General features: G+C 33.3%; 1 long non-coding RNA gene across 14 annotated transcripts in view; it reads left to right on the top strand.

The window, feature by feature from the left end:
• Positions 1-13507, top strand: part of LOC137495912 (uncharacterized) — a 453250-nt gene that overhangs the window by 38496 nt on the left and 401247 nt on the right. The window contains exons 6-7 of one of the 14 annotated variants that reach the window (XR_012407560.1): positions 1671-1721; positions 3160-4289. The exons of the other annotated variants lie outside the window; for them this stretch is intronic. This is a non-coding gene — a long non-coding RNA (uncharacterized lncRNA). Of the gene's footprint in view, positions 1-1670; positions 1722-3159; positions 4290-13507 lie in introns of those variants that run through there. 14 annotated transcript variants of the gene reach the window in all.

Here is a 13507-nt window from a genome sequence, read left to right as displayed (position 1 = left end):
AAATCAGAAGTTAAAAATAAAATCAATTCAATTATAAATAAATACATAAATAAAATGAAAATATTTTTTTTTTTCAAAATAAAAAAGAAACTTTTACATACAATAAAATAATTTCCTTTGGCTTAGTCCCTTTATTCATAAGGGGACGCTACAGCATTATGAACCGCCAACTTATCCAGCCTATGTTTTACGCAGCAGATGTTCTTTCAGCTGCAACTCAGAACTGGGAAACACCAAAACACTCTCACATTCACAAACATACACTAATTTTGATTATTCAGTTCCCCTATAGCACATGTCTGAACTGTTGGGGAACCCGGAACACCTTAAGGAAACCCACGCATACATGGCGAGAACATGAAAACTCCACACAGAAATGGCAACTGAACCAGTGACCTTCTTGCTGTGAGGCGACAGTGCTGGCCCATACAATAAAAAAAATAAAAATAATAAAAAATAATTTAATCTGTATTAATAAATAAATAAATAGCATTAACTCATTTCATATAAATAAAACAACAACAAAAAAACATTTAAGTACAATACATTTAAATAAACAACAAAAAACAATATTTTATTTCATTTGTTGCTTACTTCCCAGGGCTGTTTATATCGAAGTTGACATTTATTCGCACCATGTTGGTGTTTTGTAACATCTAATTTTTACAAGGTAGGTGGATAGCCCAAAGCTCAACCGTAAACCTGGAGGACCAGGGCATACACACATACACTTTACAGACGATTTAGCTTACCCTATACTCTCAGAAATAAAGGTAATCGAGCTGTCACTTGTGGCATCTTTCCAAAAGGTACACATTTGTACTTCAAGGGTCCATATTGGTACCTCAAAAGTATATATTAGTACCTAAAAATATAAGAGGAACACTTTTGTATTTTTAGATACTAATATGTAGCCTTGAGGTATTAATATGGACCTTTTAGGTACAAATTTGTACCTTTTGAAAACATACCACCCCAGTGACCACTCGTGAACCTTTATTTCTGACTGTGTATCCACCTATAGCGCATGTCTTTGGACTTGTGGGGGAAACCGAAGCACCTGGAGGAATTCCACTCCAATACGGGGAGAACATGTAAACTCCACTTGCTACACACTGCACCACCATGCCGCTCTACTTAACCTGTTGCCAAGTAAATATTTTCTATTTATTTATGCACTAAAATAACAAAAACAATGACATGTTTTAAAGACATTAAAACAAAACATTAAAAAGAATTGTAGAAATTAATATAAAAATTAAAAAACTATTGTCTATATGGTTTTAATTAATAATTAATTAATAAAAAAAAATACAAATTTTGTCAATTTTATTTAAAAACAACAGGAAAAGCCAACATAGGCTCATTCTGAAAATGAAGCCTTATATACATTTTCAGACATCTCAAGTCTCCCGGAAATTCTGTTTGTGGGCATCCGGGAGTCTATGCATTTGCGGGAGACTCCCACATGATAATCATGCGTCCCCCGCCCGGTCCTCAAATACTTTGCGCACGCCTCTCTACTGCATGCCTTCACTTTTTTCAAACAAAAACAATTTCTTCCTCCAGTCGTTTTGAAATATGACACATATATGTTCTTGGCCTCTTTCAAGTGAATCACATAATGCAATTATGTTGATATACAGCTTCATTTACTTCTCCTGTCATAGGCTGACTCACGCTGGGTTATTTCAACAGCAAATTCACCCTAGAATGAACAGGTAAGTGTAAAAAAAAAATAATCATAATAATAATTATATATATATGTATGTATATATATATATATATATATATATATATATATATATATATATATATATATATATATATATATATATATATATATATATATATATATTAGTTATACTGTGATAAAAAAATAAATAAATAAATCTTAGTTATACTATGATAAATAAATAAATAGATAAATAAATAATTATTTATAATATTATTTATACTAAAATAAAAAAAAAATCTTAGTGATACTTTGATAAATAAATAAATAAATCAACGATTAATTCTACGATAAATACATAAATAAATCTTAGTTATACTTTGATAAATAAATACATAAATAAATAAATCTTAGTTATACTATAATAAATAAATAAATAAATAATGCTTTGATCAATAAAATATTTCCTATTGATTTATTTTATTGTGCTCCATGTATTCATTGAAATAAATCAGTATCCTTTTGTGAACATTTTAATATCACATGATATACATATTAATATCTTATATGTAAGTGCATAAATCCAAATGGACAATATATCCTCAAACATCTTAAAATACTTCTTAACCTGGTATTTACTCTTTTGCCTCTGTATAGTAACATTTATTTTACATAATAGTTTAAACAATTTACCCTCTACTGTAAGTACATTATTGTAAACACTGGTAATGCACTGGTAATCAGCTTACTTTTGTATGACTAAGGAGCTTTACACATTGACTCTGTTTTCTCCATGCTTATTCTCTATCTGGATGAAATTTGTATTGCAGTAATACAGTGTCCTTGTGTTTGCACTTGACTCTTCTTATTAACACTCAAGATGTCATCTTAGCACTTGGTCTATCTTTATACTTCAGCTACTATAACTGCTTTTTTTTGCATAAATAACTCCATTTACACTGAAACTACTTAAAGCATTTGCTGAAAACTCTGTTAATGCAAATGCATGTAAACAATGCATGCTATTAGGATAAAAAAACATAAAAGGTCACAGTACAGGTCGTACTAAGTACATAAATAGTCATTAACTTACAGCCTACTTGAATAAACATGCATTTTTTTTGCATTGAGATAAAACTCATATATTTGTGCCTTAATTAGTAGCTTAACATTATATGTGAGCTAAACAAACGAGGACTTTAGTTAATGAGAAACTAAAATGCTAATGTCACATTTAATTGGTGTTTTTTTTTATATATATACTGTATTATTTCACTATGCATAACTCTTGATTCCATCATGCAGTACAGTATGTTTATTTTCTACTTATGTGTGTATTCATTTAGTTTCACAATAGTAGTGTTCAGCCAAAAGCATAAGAACATTAGTGCTGTTTGAGAACAATTTCCTTTAGCCATTTGGATCTTCATAATCAGTTGCTGATTATTAATTTTATTCATTCATTCATTTTATTTTCACCTTAGTTCCTTTATTAATCTAGGGTCACCACAGTAGAATGAACCGCCAACTTCTCCAGCATATGTTTTACGCAGCGGATGCTCTCCCTGGCTGCAACCGATCACCGGGAAACATCCATACACACTCATTTACACACATACACTACAGACAATTTAGCCTACCCAATTCACCTGCACCACATGTCTTTGGACTTATGGGGGATACTGGAGCACCCGAAGGAAACCCACTCGAACACGAGGAGAACATGCAAACTCCACACAGAAACGCCAACTGACCCATGCCGAGGCTCAAACCAGCGACCTTCTTGCTGTAAAGCGAACTTGCTACCCACTCACTTAAAAATTATTTTGAAGACAGTTTTGTAGTAGACACAAGGAAGCTGATTTAATATGGACATTATTTGGATACATGGTCTTAAAGTGTCCATGCTATTGTATTGTATTGTATTGTATTGTATTCTATTCTATTCTATTCTAATGTGACGTCTTAACATTTCTTAATATTAAATTGCCATGCAAGTACTGCAGAAACTAATGCTAATAGATTATATTCTGTTTTAATGCAAGAGTATTTCTGTTTCTATTGCAAGAGTTTATTTGATTATATTCTATTCTATTAACTTGATGGCTTAATTCTATTTTGTTCTATTCTATTTTATTAAACTTTATGGCTCAGTGTTTCTTTAGATTAACTTGACATACAAGTGCTGCAGAAATTAATGCTAATGACCCTCTAAATTATTCTATTCTATTCTATTCTATTCTATTCTATTCTATTCTATTCTATTCTATTCTATTCTAATGTGACGTCCTAGCATTTCTTCATATTAAATTGCTGTGCAAGTACTGCAGAAATGAATGCTAATGGATTATATTGTATTTTAATGCAAGAGTATTTCTATTTCTATTGCAAGAGGGTAATTGATTATATTCTATTAACTTGATGGCTTAATTCTATTCTATTCTATTAAACTGTGTGGCTTAGTATTTCATCAGATTAACTTAAAATATTAGTGCTGCAATTAATTCTAATGACCCTCTATTCTATTCTATTCTATTCTATTCTATTCTATTCTATTCTATTCTATTCTATTCCAACAGTGTTACCTGCCAGAAAGCTAACATTTATTTACTGTAAAAAAAACAAAAAAAAAAAACGTAGATTTAATCTTTCTGCCAGTACTCCAAATGATTGTTAGCTATCTATTCTATTCTATTCTATTCTATTCTATTCTATTCTATTCTATTCTATTCTATTCTATTCTATTCTATTCTATTCTATTCTATTTTAAATTGTTAATTGTAAATTGTCTAATTTCTTAGCTGATTTAAATCAATTGGATTTACTTCAAGGTGTTTAGAACGTTAAAACAAGATCATGATAAAAAAAGAGGAATGGATATTTAGAACAGAAACACACACAGCTCTAAATAGTGTTCATTTTGACTTCTGTGAGCCTGTGGAGCTGGTCTGGTTTCCTGGTGGCAGTGCTCTTCCTGTCCAGATCTCTAGTGGTGTAGAGTGAAGTTTCTCCTGTAGAGACACTTCAGAGATTGTCCATTCAGCCTCTGAGCCTCTGAGTCCATCTTCTGAGGGCCAGCATCTGTCGGAAGAAGTGCCGAGATAAAAGCGACTGAGGGCTGAGACGTCCTGCTGTGTGCTGACTCGAGCTGTGGCTGGAGTAATGGAAAGGTCAGAAGTCAAAAAGTCATCTGTGCTGCCTTGATCTTAGTTCACACACCCGCACACCCACTGGATTACCTAAGATAACTTAAAGAAACCTCTCAGACACAGGCCAAAGGTGTCACCGCTATATGATGTCTGAGCTGCTTACTACATTATGTTGCTGAGCAAATACTGCAGAAATCAATCCTAATAGCCTTGGTTTTATTCTGTTTTATTATATTCTGTTATATTCTACTCTGCTCTTTTCTATTGTGACATTGTGATGACTGAACTGTTGACTGGGTTCAATAATTGGGTAAATGCTGAAGAAATGAATCCTAATAGTCTTGGTTCTATTGTGTTCTATTTAATTCTATTCTATTCAACCGTGACATTCTGATGACTTACTGTAACTGTCCATTAGGTGCAATGATTGAGCAAATGCTGCAAAAATTAATTATAATAGCCTTAGTTCTATTCTATTCTATTCTAACAGTATGGTGGCTTATTTGTTCATTGGGCTAAATAGTTGAGTAAATGCTGCAGAAATTAATCCTAATAGCCGCCTTTATTCTATTCTATTCTATTCTATTCTATTCTATTCTATTCTATTCTATTCTATTCTATTCTATTCTATTCTATTCTATTAGTATAATGGCTGAACTCCCCAGATGCACTAGCTTAGCATGGCTGTTTTGCTCTTATTTTGTTATTCTATTCTATTTTATTATATTCTTTTCTATTGTGACATTTTCAACTGTTCATTTGGTGCAATGATTGAGCAAATGCTGCAGAAATGAATCCCCATAGCCTTGGTTATATACTATTCTATTCTGATTGTAACCATGTGATAACTCTATTGTCCATTGGGTTAGCTAGCTGAGCAAATGCTGCATAAATGAATCCCAATAGCCTTGGTCCTATTCTATTCTATTCTATTCTATTCTATTCTATTCTATTCTATTCTATTCTATTCTATTCTATTCTATTCTATTCTATTCTATTCTATTGTAGCAGAATGGCGGATTCATTGTCCATTGGGTTAACTACCTTAACAAATGCTTCAGAAATGAATCCCAATAGCCTTGGTCTATTCCAGGTGTAGGCAAACTAGATCCTGGAGGGCCAGTGTCCTGCATAGTTTAGCTCCAACCCTATTCAAACAGACCTCCCTATAGAGTTCAAGTGATCTTGAAGACACTGATTAGTTTGTTCAGGTGTGTTTGACTAGCGTTGGAACAAAACTCTGCAGGGACACCGGCCCTCGAGGATCAAGTTTGCCCATCCCTGGTCTGTTCTATTCTATTCTATTCTATTCTATTCTATTCTATTCTATTCTATTCTATTCTATTCTATTCTGTTCTATTCTGTTCTATTCTATTCTATTCTATTCTATTCTATTCTATTCTATTCTATTGTAACAGTATGGCAGATTCATTGTCCATTGGGTTAACTAACTTAACAAATGCTTCAGAAATTAATCCCAATAGCCTTGGTCCAATTCTATTCTGTTCTGTTCTGTTCTATTCTATTCTATTCTATTCTATTCTATTCTATTCTATTCTATTCTTTTCTATTCTATTCTATTCTATTCTATTCTATTCTATTCTTTTCTATTCTATTCTATTCTATTCTATTCTGTTCTGTTCTGTTCTGTTCTGTTCTAATTGTATGATGACCAGTCACCGAATATACAAGCTGTGTAAAGGACATAGAAATTACTTTTAGTGGCTCTGTCTATTCTGTTCTGTTTTATTCACACACCCACTGGATTACAGAAGATATTGTTACGAAACTTATTTGACATCTGTAGACTATAGATGTTGCATAATACTACAGCTTTTCACCATGTTAACCACCTATTCAAAGGAAGCAGATATTAATTGTAAAAGTCCCTGGATTTGTGACTTTTTATTGAATTTTATTCTATTAATTTTTTTTTCTGTTACATGGTTCACTGCCAGCTCTCACTCTAATTGTGTTTTGCCATATTTTAATACAGGCATAGCACTGGTTAATGTCCCGTCACTCTTTATGTTTCTCTACCAAGGTCGGTTCATACCCAAGTCAAAGGAAGAGGAAAGATAAAAGAAACCATTAGGATGCATAAACGACACTCCTTTTTCAAGCGAACGTGTCACTACGGTAGCTTTAGACGGGTGACAAACCTTCACTCGCTCCATGTTCACATTGAGATACAGGCCCTTAAAGCTCCATACAGCTCCCGATGAACTCGGCGTCTATCATTGCATTATAATTCAGTGCTTCTGACATAACACTCCAGCTTCTGTGATGGATATAAAAGTAAGCTTCTATCAAGTCATATATCTCTAAGCCCTGCGCCACTGATCCTAGCCAGAGCAATTTATAACCGCCGAAAAACAAGCTTTTTATCTTCTTATCTGGCTGCTCTACAAGAGTTGTCAGCTCCATGGTCCGCTAACTAAAAAAAAAAAAACATCCAGAGGATTTCACAGAGATGAGACAGACGCTCGGGAACAAAGAGCTTTAGTTATAAACTGCTGTTTAAGGAGATTTGACAGGCCCTGCCAATACTGTAAGCACATAAATGTCTCAGGAAGGTGTTTGATGATCTGAATGGCTGTTCAGTACACAGAGAGTCTCGCCACCAGAAGTGCCATTTCACTACCAATGCCCGATTAAAGCGTAATGCTCTTTGGCTCTTCCGCTAATTTCGAGGAAATCGTTTCCAATCAAATGCAAGTCAGTCTGAAGTACTGCACTGTTTCAGAAGTGCTAGAAACACTTGACTTGGCTCTTGTGTATACAGTGCATGCATAATGCTTTAACATAGCTTTGGATGTCCTTGTGCTGAGTTCCTGAAAGCAGATTTGATACCTATTCATGATTATATCTTTAAAATTATTAAATATTATGCAGTGTCTGTAAGATCAACCTGAAAATAATCATGATAAATGACTATATTTATGGTCACACATTATTTTAAGGTACACTGTAAAACCCAACAGTCAACTTTATAAAATGAAATGAGTATAGTTATCTCAAAATTAGCCGGAAGTTAATTGTACTCATTTGAAAAAAAAAAAAAAATGAACTCAGTGTTAAAGGCAGTGAGTTAATTAAATATTCATTACTTCAACTTAAATTGAGTAAGTTCACAGTATGAGTCTATATGGATTCGTTTTGAACTTAAATGGTTTGATGCAACCGGTTTCCTTAAATGGTTTGAGTTGCCTTATTGGGTTTTACAGTACTCAGTTGGTTTGAGTTCTCTTCATCTATTTGGTTTTACTGTGCTCAAATTGCTTATTTTACTCAAATGGATTAAGTTCACAGTACTCATTATAATCTAAAAGATGTTAGATGTGACCACACATTTGTTTTAATGGATATGTTTTTTTTAATGCATTAATATTGTCTATATTCACTGAGAAATGGATGAAAATATATATTTTTAAAAGGGGGTGCACTTCTTTATGCTGTGCACTGTATATATATATATATATATATATATATATATATATATATATATATATATATATATATATATATATATATATATGCTGTATATAAAATACTACTTAACTTCTAATTGGCTTCGAGTTAATGATAATTTAAGAGCGTATCCTAATGGTATATTTTAATGTTACATCAAAGCTATTCTCTTAACAATTCATCAACTATTACACATTTCACATCTTTTAAGTGTCACGTAAATGTACTTAATTGAGCAGTGCTGTACTTTAGATCCTGCATGTAAAGACCAGATGTTATGACATCTCCAAAAAAGAAATGGTTTTGTTGGCGTCCCCCATGGTTTCGGAGATTCTGCCCCGCAGAGTGAGACGGGAAAACAATAGTCAGAAGAGTGAAAGCAGTGGAAAACGCTCATCACTTTCTCTCTCTCCCCGCTCTCTCTCGTCCAGTGTAAAATTCCCCAGCGGGAGTATAAATTAGACCTCGCTCTTACGATTCCATCAATGTCAACAGATTAATGAAGCACTCACAGAAAAAGAAAAAAGCAGGGCTCTGTGATCGCACACACTGCCGTATCTTCAAAAGCCCAATACTTTACAGACGGCATGAAACTTTAATCAACTTTGCTTAGCGCCATGCATAAAAAGTCAAGGAGAAACAGCATATTCTTTGTGTCTTTGGTGAAGACTATAGCCATCAAAAATGCTCCGTTTTTATGCTTCCGCTAAGTGACACTATTTTGCACCCAAAAAATGACATTTCTGTCATCATTTACTCACCCTCATTAAACGCCGTGTGCATTCCGACAGATTTTTAAAGACAGAATTTTTTATTTTTGGACGAACACACATCCAGGCTTTCAATTATTTTGGTTCTTTTACAGTTTATGATGTGCTAACTAGCATTCAAAAAGATTTCATCAGCATATGTGTAGTCTATTAATAAAAATTCTGTTTTTGTAGCAGCTTGGTTATCACTAAAAAGACTTTTAAATGACCTCAAATGCCCATTCATAGCAAGAGCAATGAATATAAAGATACAAATAAAAGAATTGTTTAGAAATGTATGACTCTGTTGAAAAATGTACAACTTTTTGAGCTTCAATTACTTGAAAATGGCAATTTGGGGGGCTGAAAAGGCACAGTTGAAGTCTAACGCCCTTGCAACTTGAGTTCTCTAACTGTTGCTTAACTGAGATATTTTTTTCAGCACATATTTAAAGATAATAGTTTTAAAACCAACTCATTTATTTAGTCTTTGCCATGGTGAGAGTGCATATTATTTTCCTACTTATTTCAGACAACATTTTTCAGCATAAAGTGTATTATAAAGAAGACTCAAAAACTATATATGTTTGCCTCTTCTTCAAACATCTTATCTAATTTTAGTTGAATCAACACTATTGTTGAGGTTTTTTGGAACAACTTAATTGTTTTATGTTCATTTATGTTGGGACAACATGAAGGAATTGTGTGGAACCCAGAATTTTTTTTTTTTTTAACAGTGTATGTTATTATGTAAACTAGGAAAGTTGGGATATTTTTATTTTTGGATGAACACACATTCAGGCTTTCAATTATTACGGTTCTTTTACAGTTTATGATGTGCTCACTCACATTCAAATAATTGCATCAGCGTATGTATAAAAATTCTGTTTTTGTAGCTGCTTGGTTATCACTAAAGAGACTTCTAAATTACCTCAAATGCCCATTCATACCAAGATCAATGAATATAAAGATACAAATAAAAATGGTTTTGGAAGTTAGGAAATTAAAATTGTACAACATTTAGAGCTTCAATTACTTGACTGGCATTTTTGGGGGCTGAAAATGCACAGTTGTAGTCTGTAATCCTGTGAAATGTCCTGTGTTGCTTAACGGAGAGATTTTTTTCAGTGCATTTTTAAAGATAACAGTTTTAATAACTAATTTTTTATTATTCATTTACTTTGTCTTCACCATGGTGAGAGTGCATATTATCTTTCTACTTTTTTTTTGACACCAGTTTTCAACCTTAAGTGTATTAGTTAAGTAAGACTTAAACAGACTCAAAAATTATTTTTTGCTGCTCCTTTAAACTTCTTATTTAAAATTAAGTAAATTAACAATATTCTTGAGTTTTTGTGGCACAACTTAATTGTTTTATGTTCATTTATGTTGAGACAGCAAGATGGAATTGAGTGGAACCCAGCTTTTTTTTTTTTTTTTTTACTGTGTAGGTTATAATGGAAACTAGTAAGGATATTTTTATTTTTTGGACGAACACACATTCAGGCTTTCAATTATTTCGGTTCTTTAACAGTTTATGATGTGCTAACTTATATTCAAAATAATTTCAGCAGCATATGTGTAGTCAATATATTGACTTACATAGTATATATTTTCCCAGTGGTTTTTGGGATTCTTCAAATTGTATTTTTAGACTAAAGAAACTCATAAAGGCTTTGAACTACTTAAGATTGAGTAAATATTGGGTAAATTAGAATTTTTTGGTGAACTGCGAATAAGAATAGCTAAGAACATTATTTACTTTTATAAAAGGGGAATCCGATGTCTCCTTTAATGTAAACGTCTGACATCGTGTCTTTAAAGCAATAGTTCACCTAAAATTGAAAATATGGTCGCCAATTACATTTTATTTTAGTTTCTTTTTTTATGTTGAACAATATAGAAGATACTTCGAAAAATGCTGAAAACCTATAACCATTCATTATCATGGCATTTGTTTTTCCTACTATGAAAGTCAGTTCTTTTCAGGTTTCTTCACAAAATTTTTTTATAAGAAAGACACTCATAAAGGTTTTGAACTACTTGAGAATGAGTAAATAGTGAGAAAATTTGAATTTTTTGGTGAACTGCGAATAAGAATAGCTAAGAACATTATTTACTTTTATAAAAGGGGAATCCGATGTTCTTTTCAGGTTTCTTCAAAATATATTCTTAAAAGAAAGACACTCATAACGGTATTGAACTACTTAAGGGTGAGTAAATAATAAGTAAAATAGATTTTTTTTTTGGTGAACTAATAATAATAATAACCAAGAATAATATTAACTTTTGGAAAAGGGGATTCTGATGCCCCTTTTAATTCTCATGTTGTGTCTTTAAAGCGATAGCTCACCCAAAATTGAAATATGGTCACAAATTACATTTTTATTTTACAGTGTTTTTTTCTGTTGAACACTAAAGAAGATACTTTGAAAAATGTTGAAAACCTGTAACCATTGACTAGGGAATTTATTGTTTTTTAAATATATTCTTAGAAGAAAGAAACTCATAAAGGTTTTGAATTAACTATCCCTTTAGGACGACAGAACTTCTTACTATGAGCTTATAATGGACAATTCACAATTCAGCAGACGCAATCAATCCAACTTAGTGATGCTTCCGAGTATCAATAAAGCCCTCTGTGAAGCTGATTATCTGTATCATGTGTGTGTGTGTGTATGTGTCATACAGCCTTCATTTTGTCACGGAGAGTCAAAGTACCACAGCATAGCAGGAGTTCACGCACACTTCTGGGGGACATCGATTCCTCAAGGTTACGAGGTCGAAGATGAGTCAATGCGCATCTAAAAAAAGCAGCTCGTAATCTACAAAAGCCCAAAGCCACGCGACACACACACACACACACATACATCACATGAAAGATTCGGACCAAGACGCAATAGATGACCCTATCAAGCACATCAAAGCTATAAACATGCCAGAAGGTCTTTAAAAGTCAGCCGAAGAGCAATAGACGCGTGTAAACATCCATATTTCACACGAAGGTCGTAATTAACCTGTATGTGGCGTAACTGCAAAACCAATACTGCAGATAAGAGGAACATCAATACATTCATAATGAAATGTGCAAACAAACGATACGCAAGCAGACGCCTGGAGGAACATAAACCTGAGCGCTAATGTCCACCGCCTCTGTTTCTTTTCCTCTGTGTTATCATGAGTGACATCACATTGGTTACGCTCCGATGAGCTTCCATTTGAAACGTTTTGCTAGCAACGATAGCATTGCCAATTTTGGCCTAACTAAGACAAATGTGCTAATGAGAGGCTGGTGTCATGGCGGTGTAAACATCAGCCCGTTGAATGCCGGGAGTGATGGCGTGAGGGGGGCCGTTGTCTTTTGCCGCCAGGGTCATTATGCTAATGGAGGCTAATTTGCGAAGCCTAGCATCGCATCGCAGCCGACAACGGCTGATTGCTCCAATTTGTTCCACTGCTGACATGAGGCAGGCTGTCATGAAATTCAGGAAAAACAGCATATTTGAATGGTGTGTGTGTGTGTGTGTGTGTGTGTGTGTGTGCCTTGTATCCCTTATGTTGTAGGGACCTAATGTCTCCAAATATAGCAATACCAGTATCTATTTATTTTTTTATTTTTGGTCTCCATGAGGAAAACATCTCATATACAGTGGGGGAAATAAGTATTGAACACGTCAGTTTTTTTTTTTTTTTTTTTTTCTGGGAATAATATTTCTAAAGGAGCTGTTGACATGGATCTGAACCAGATTTTGGTAAAAAGCCAATTACAAAACAATACAAACACATTAACAATCTGAAAATAAAAGGTATGTGTAAAAGCAAGGCAATGACACACGGAAACTTACTGAAATGTATTCAATACTTTAAATGACAGGCTTTTTTTTTAGTGATGACAACTTAAAGATGCCTCTCATATGGAGAATGAAGTCACATGCACAGACTTCAACAGCGCCTAAAAATCTTAATGGTTCTGAGGGTCTCGTCTATCAAATCTGATCTTAGTTTTGTATTTTCTGCTGGATTCGGGTCAGGTGATTGGCTGGGCCATTCTGCAGCTTTATTTTCTTTCTCTGAAAGTATTTGGGAGTTTCCTTGCCTGTGTTTAGGATCATTGTCTTGCTGAAATGTTCATTCCGGTTTAATCTTCATCATCTTTGTAATGTTGGACTGAAGCAACCACTGTAATATATATTAACAATGAGAACTACTGAAAGATTTCAGCTGCAGTCTGGTCTTTCACTGCCTTTCCACAACTCCCTTTCTTCATGTGTTCAATACTATTTCCCTATGTCATTTTATTTTATTACACAAAACTTCATTTTTAAACTAGTTAGTTTTATTTTCTTTGAATATATGGATTTTTTGGGGTATTACCAACTTCCTGTGAAAATTTTAAATCATCAGCACATTTAGAAATATGTTTTGTGAGAAAAAAATGTGACTTGTTTAATACTTATTTCCCC

Source organism: Danio rerio, chromosome 6 (assembly GCF_049306965.1).
Source record: "Danio rerio strain Tuebingen ecotype United States chromosome 6, GRCz12tu, whole genome shotgun sequence".
Lineage (NCBI taxonomy): Eukaryota > Metazoa > Chordata > Actinopteri > Cypriniformes > Danionidae > Danio > Danio rerio.
The sequence above is the reverse complement of the archived record's forward strand: the minus strand, read 5'-3'. Positions and strand labels throughout refer to the sequence as shown.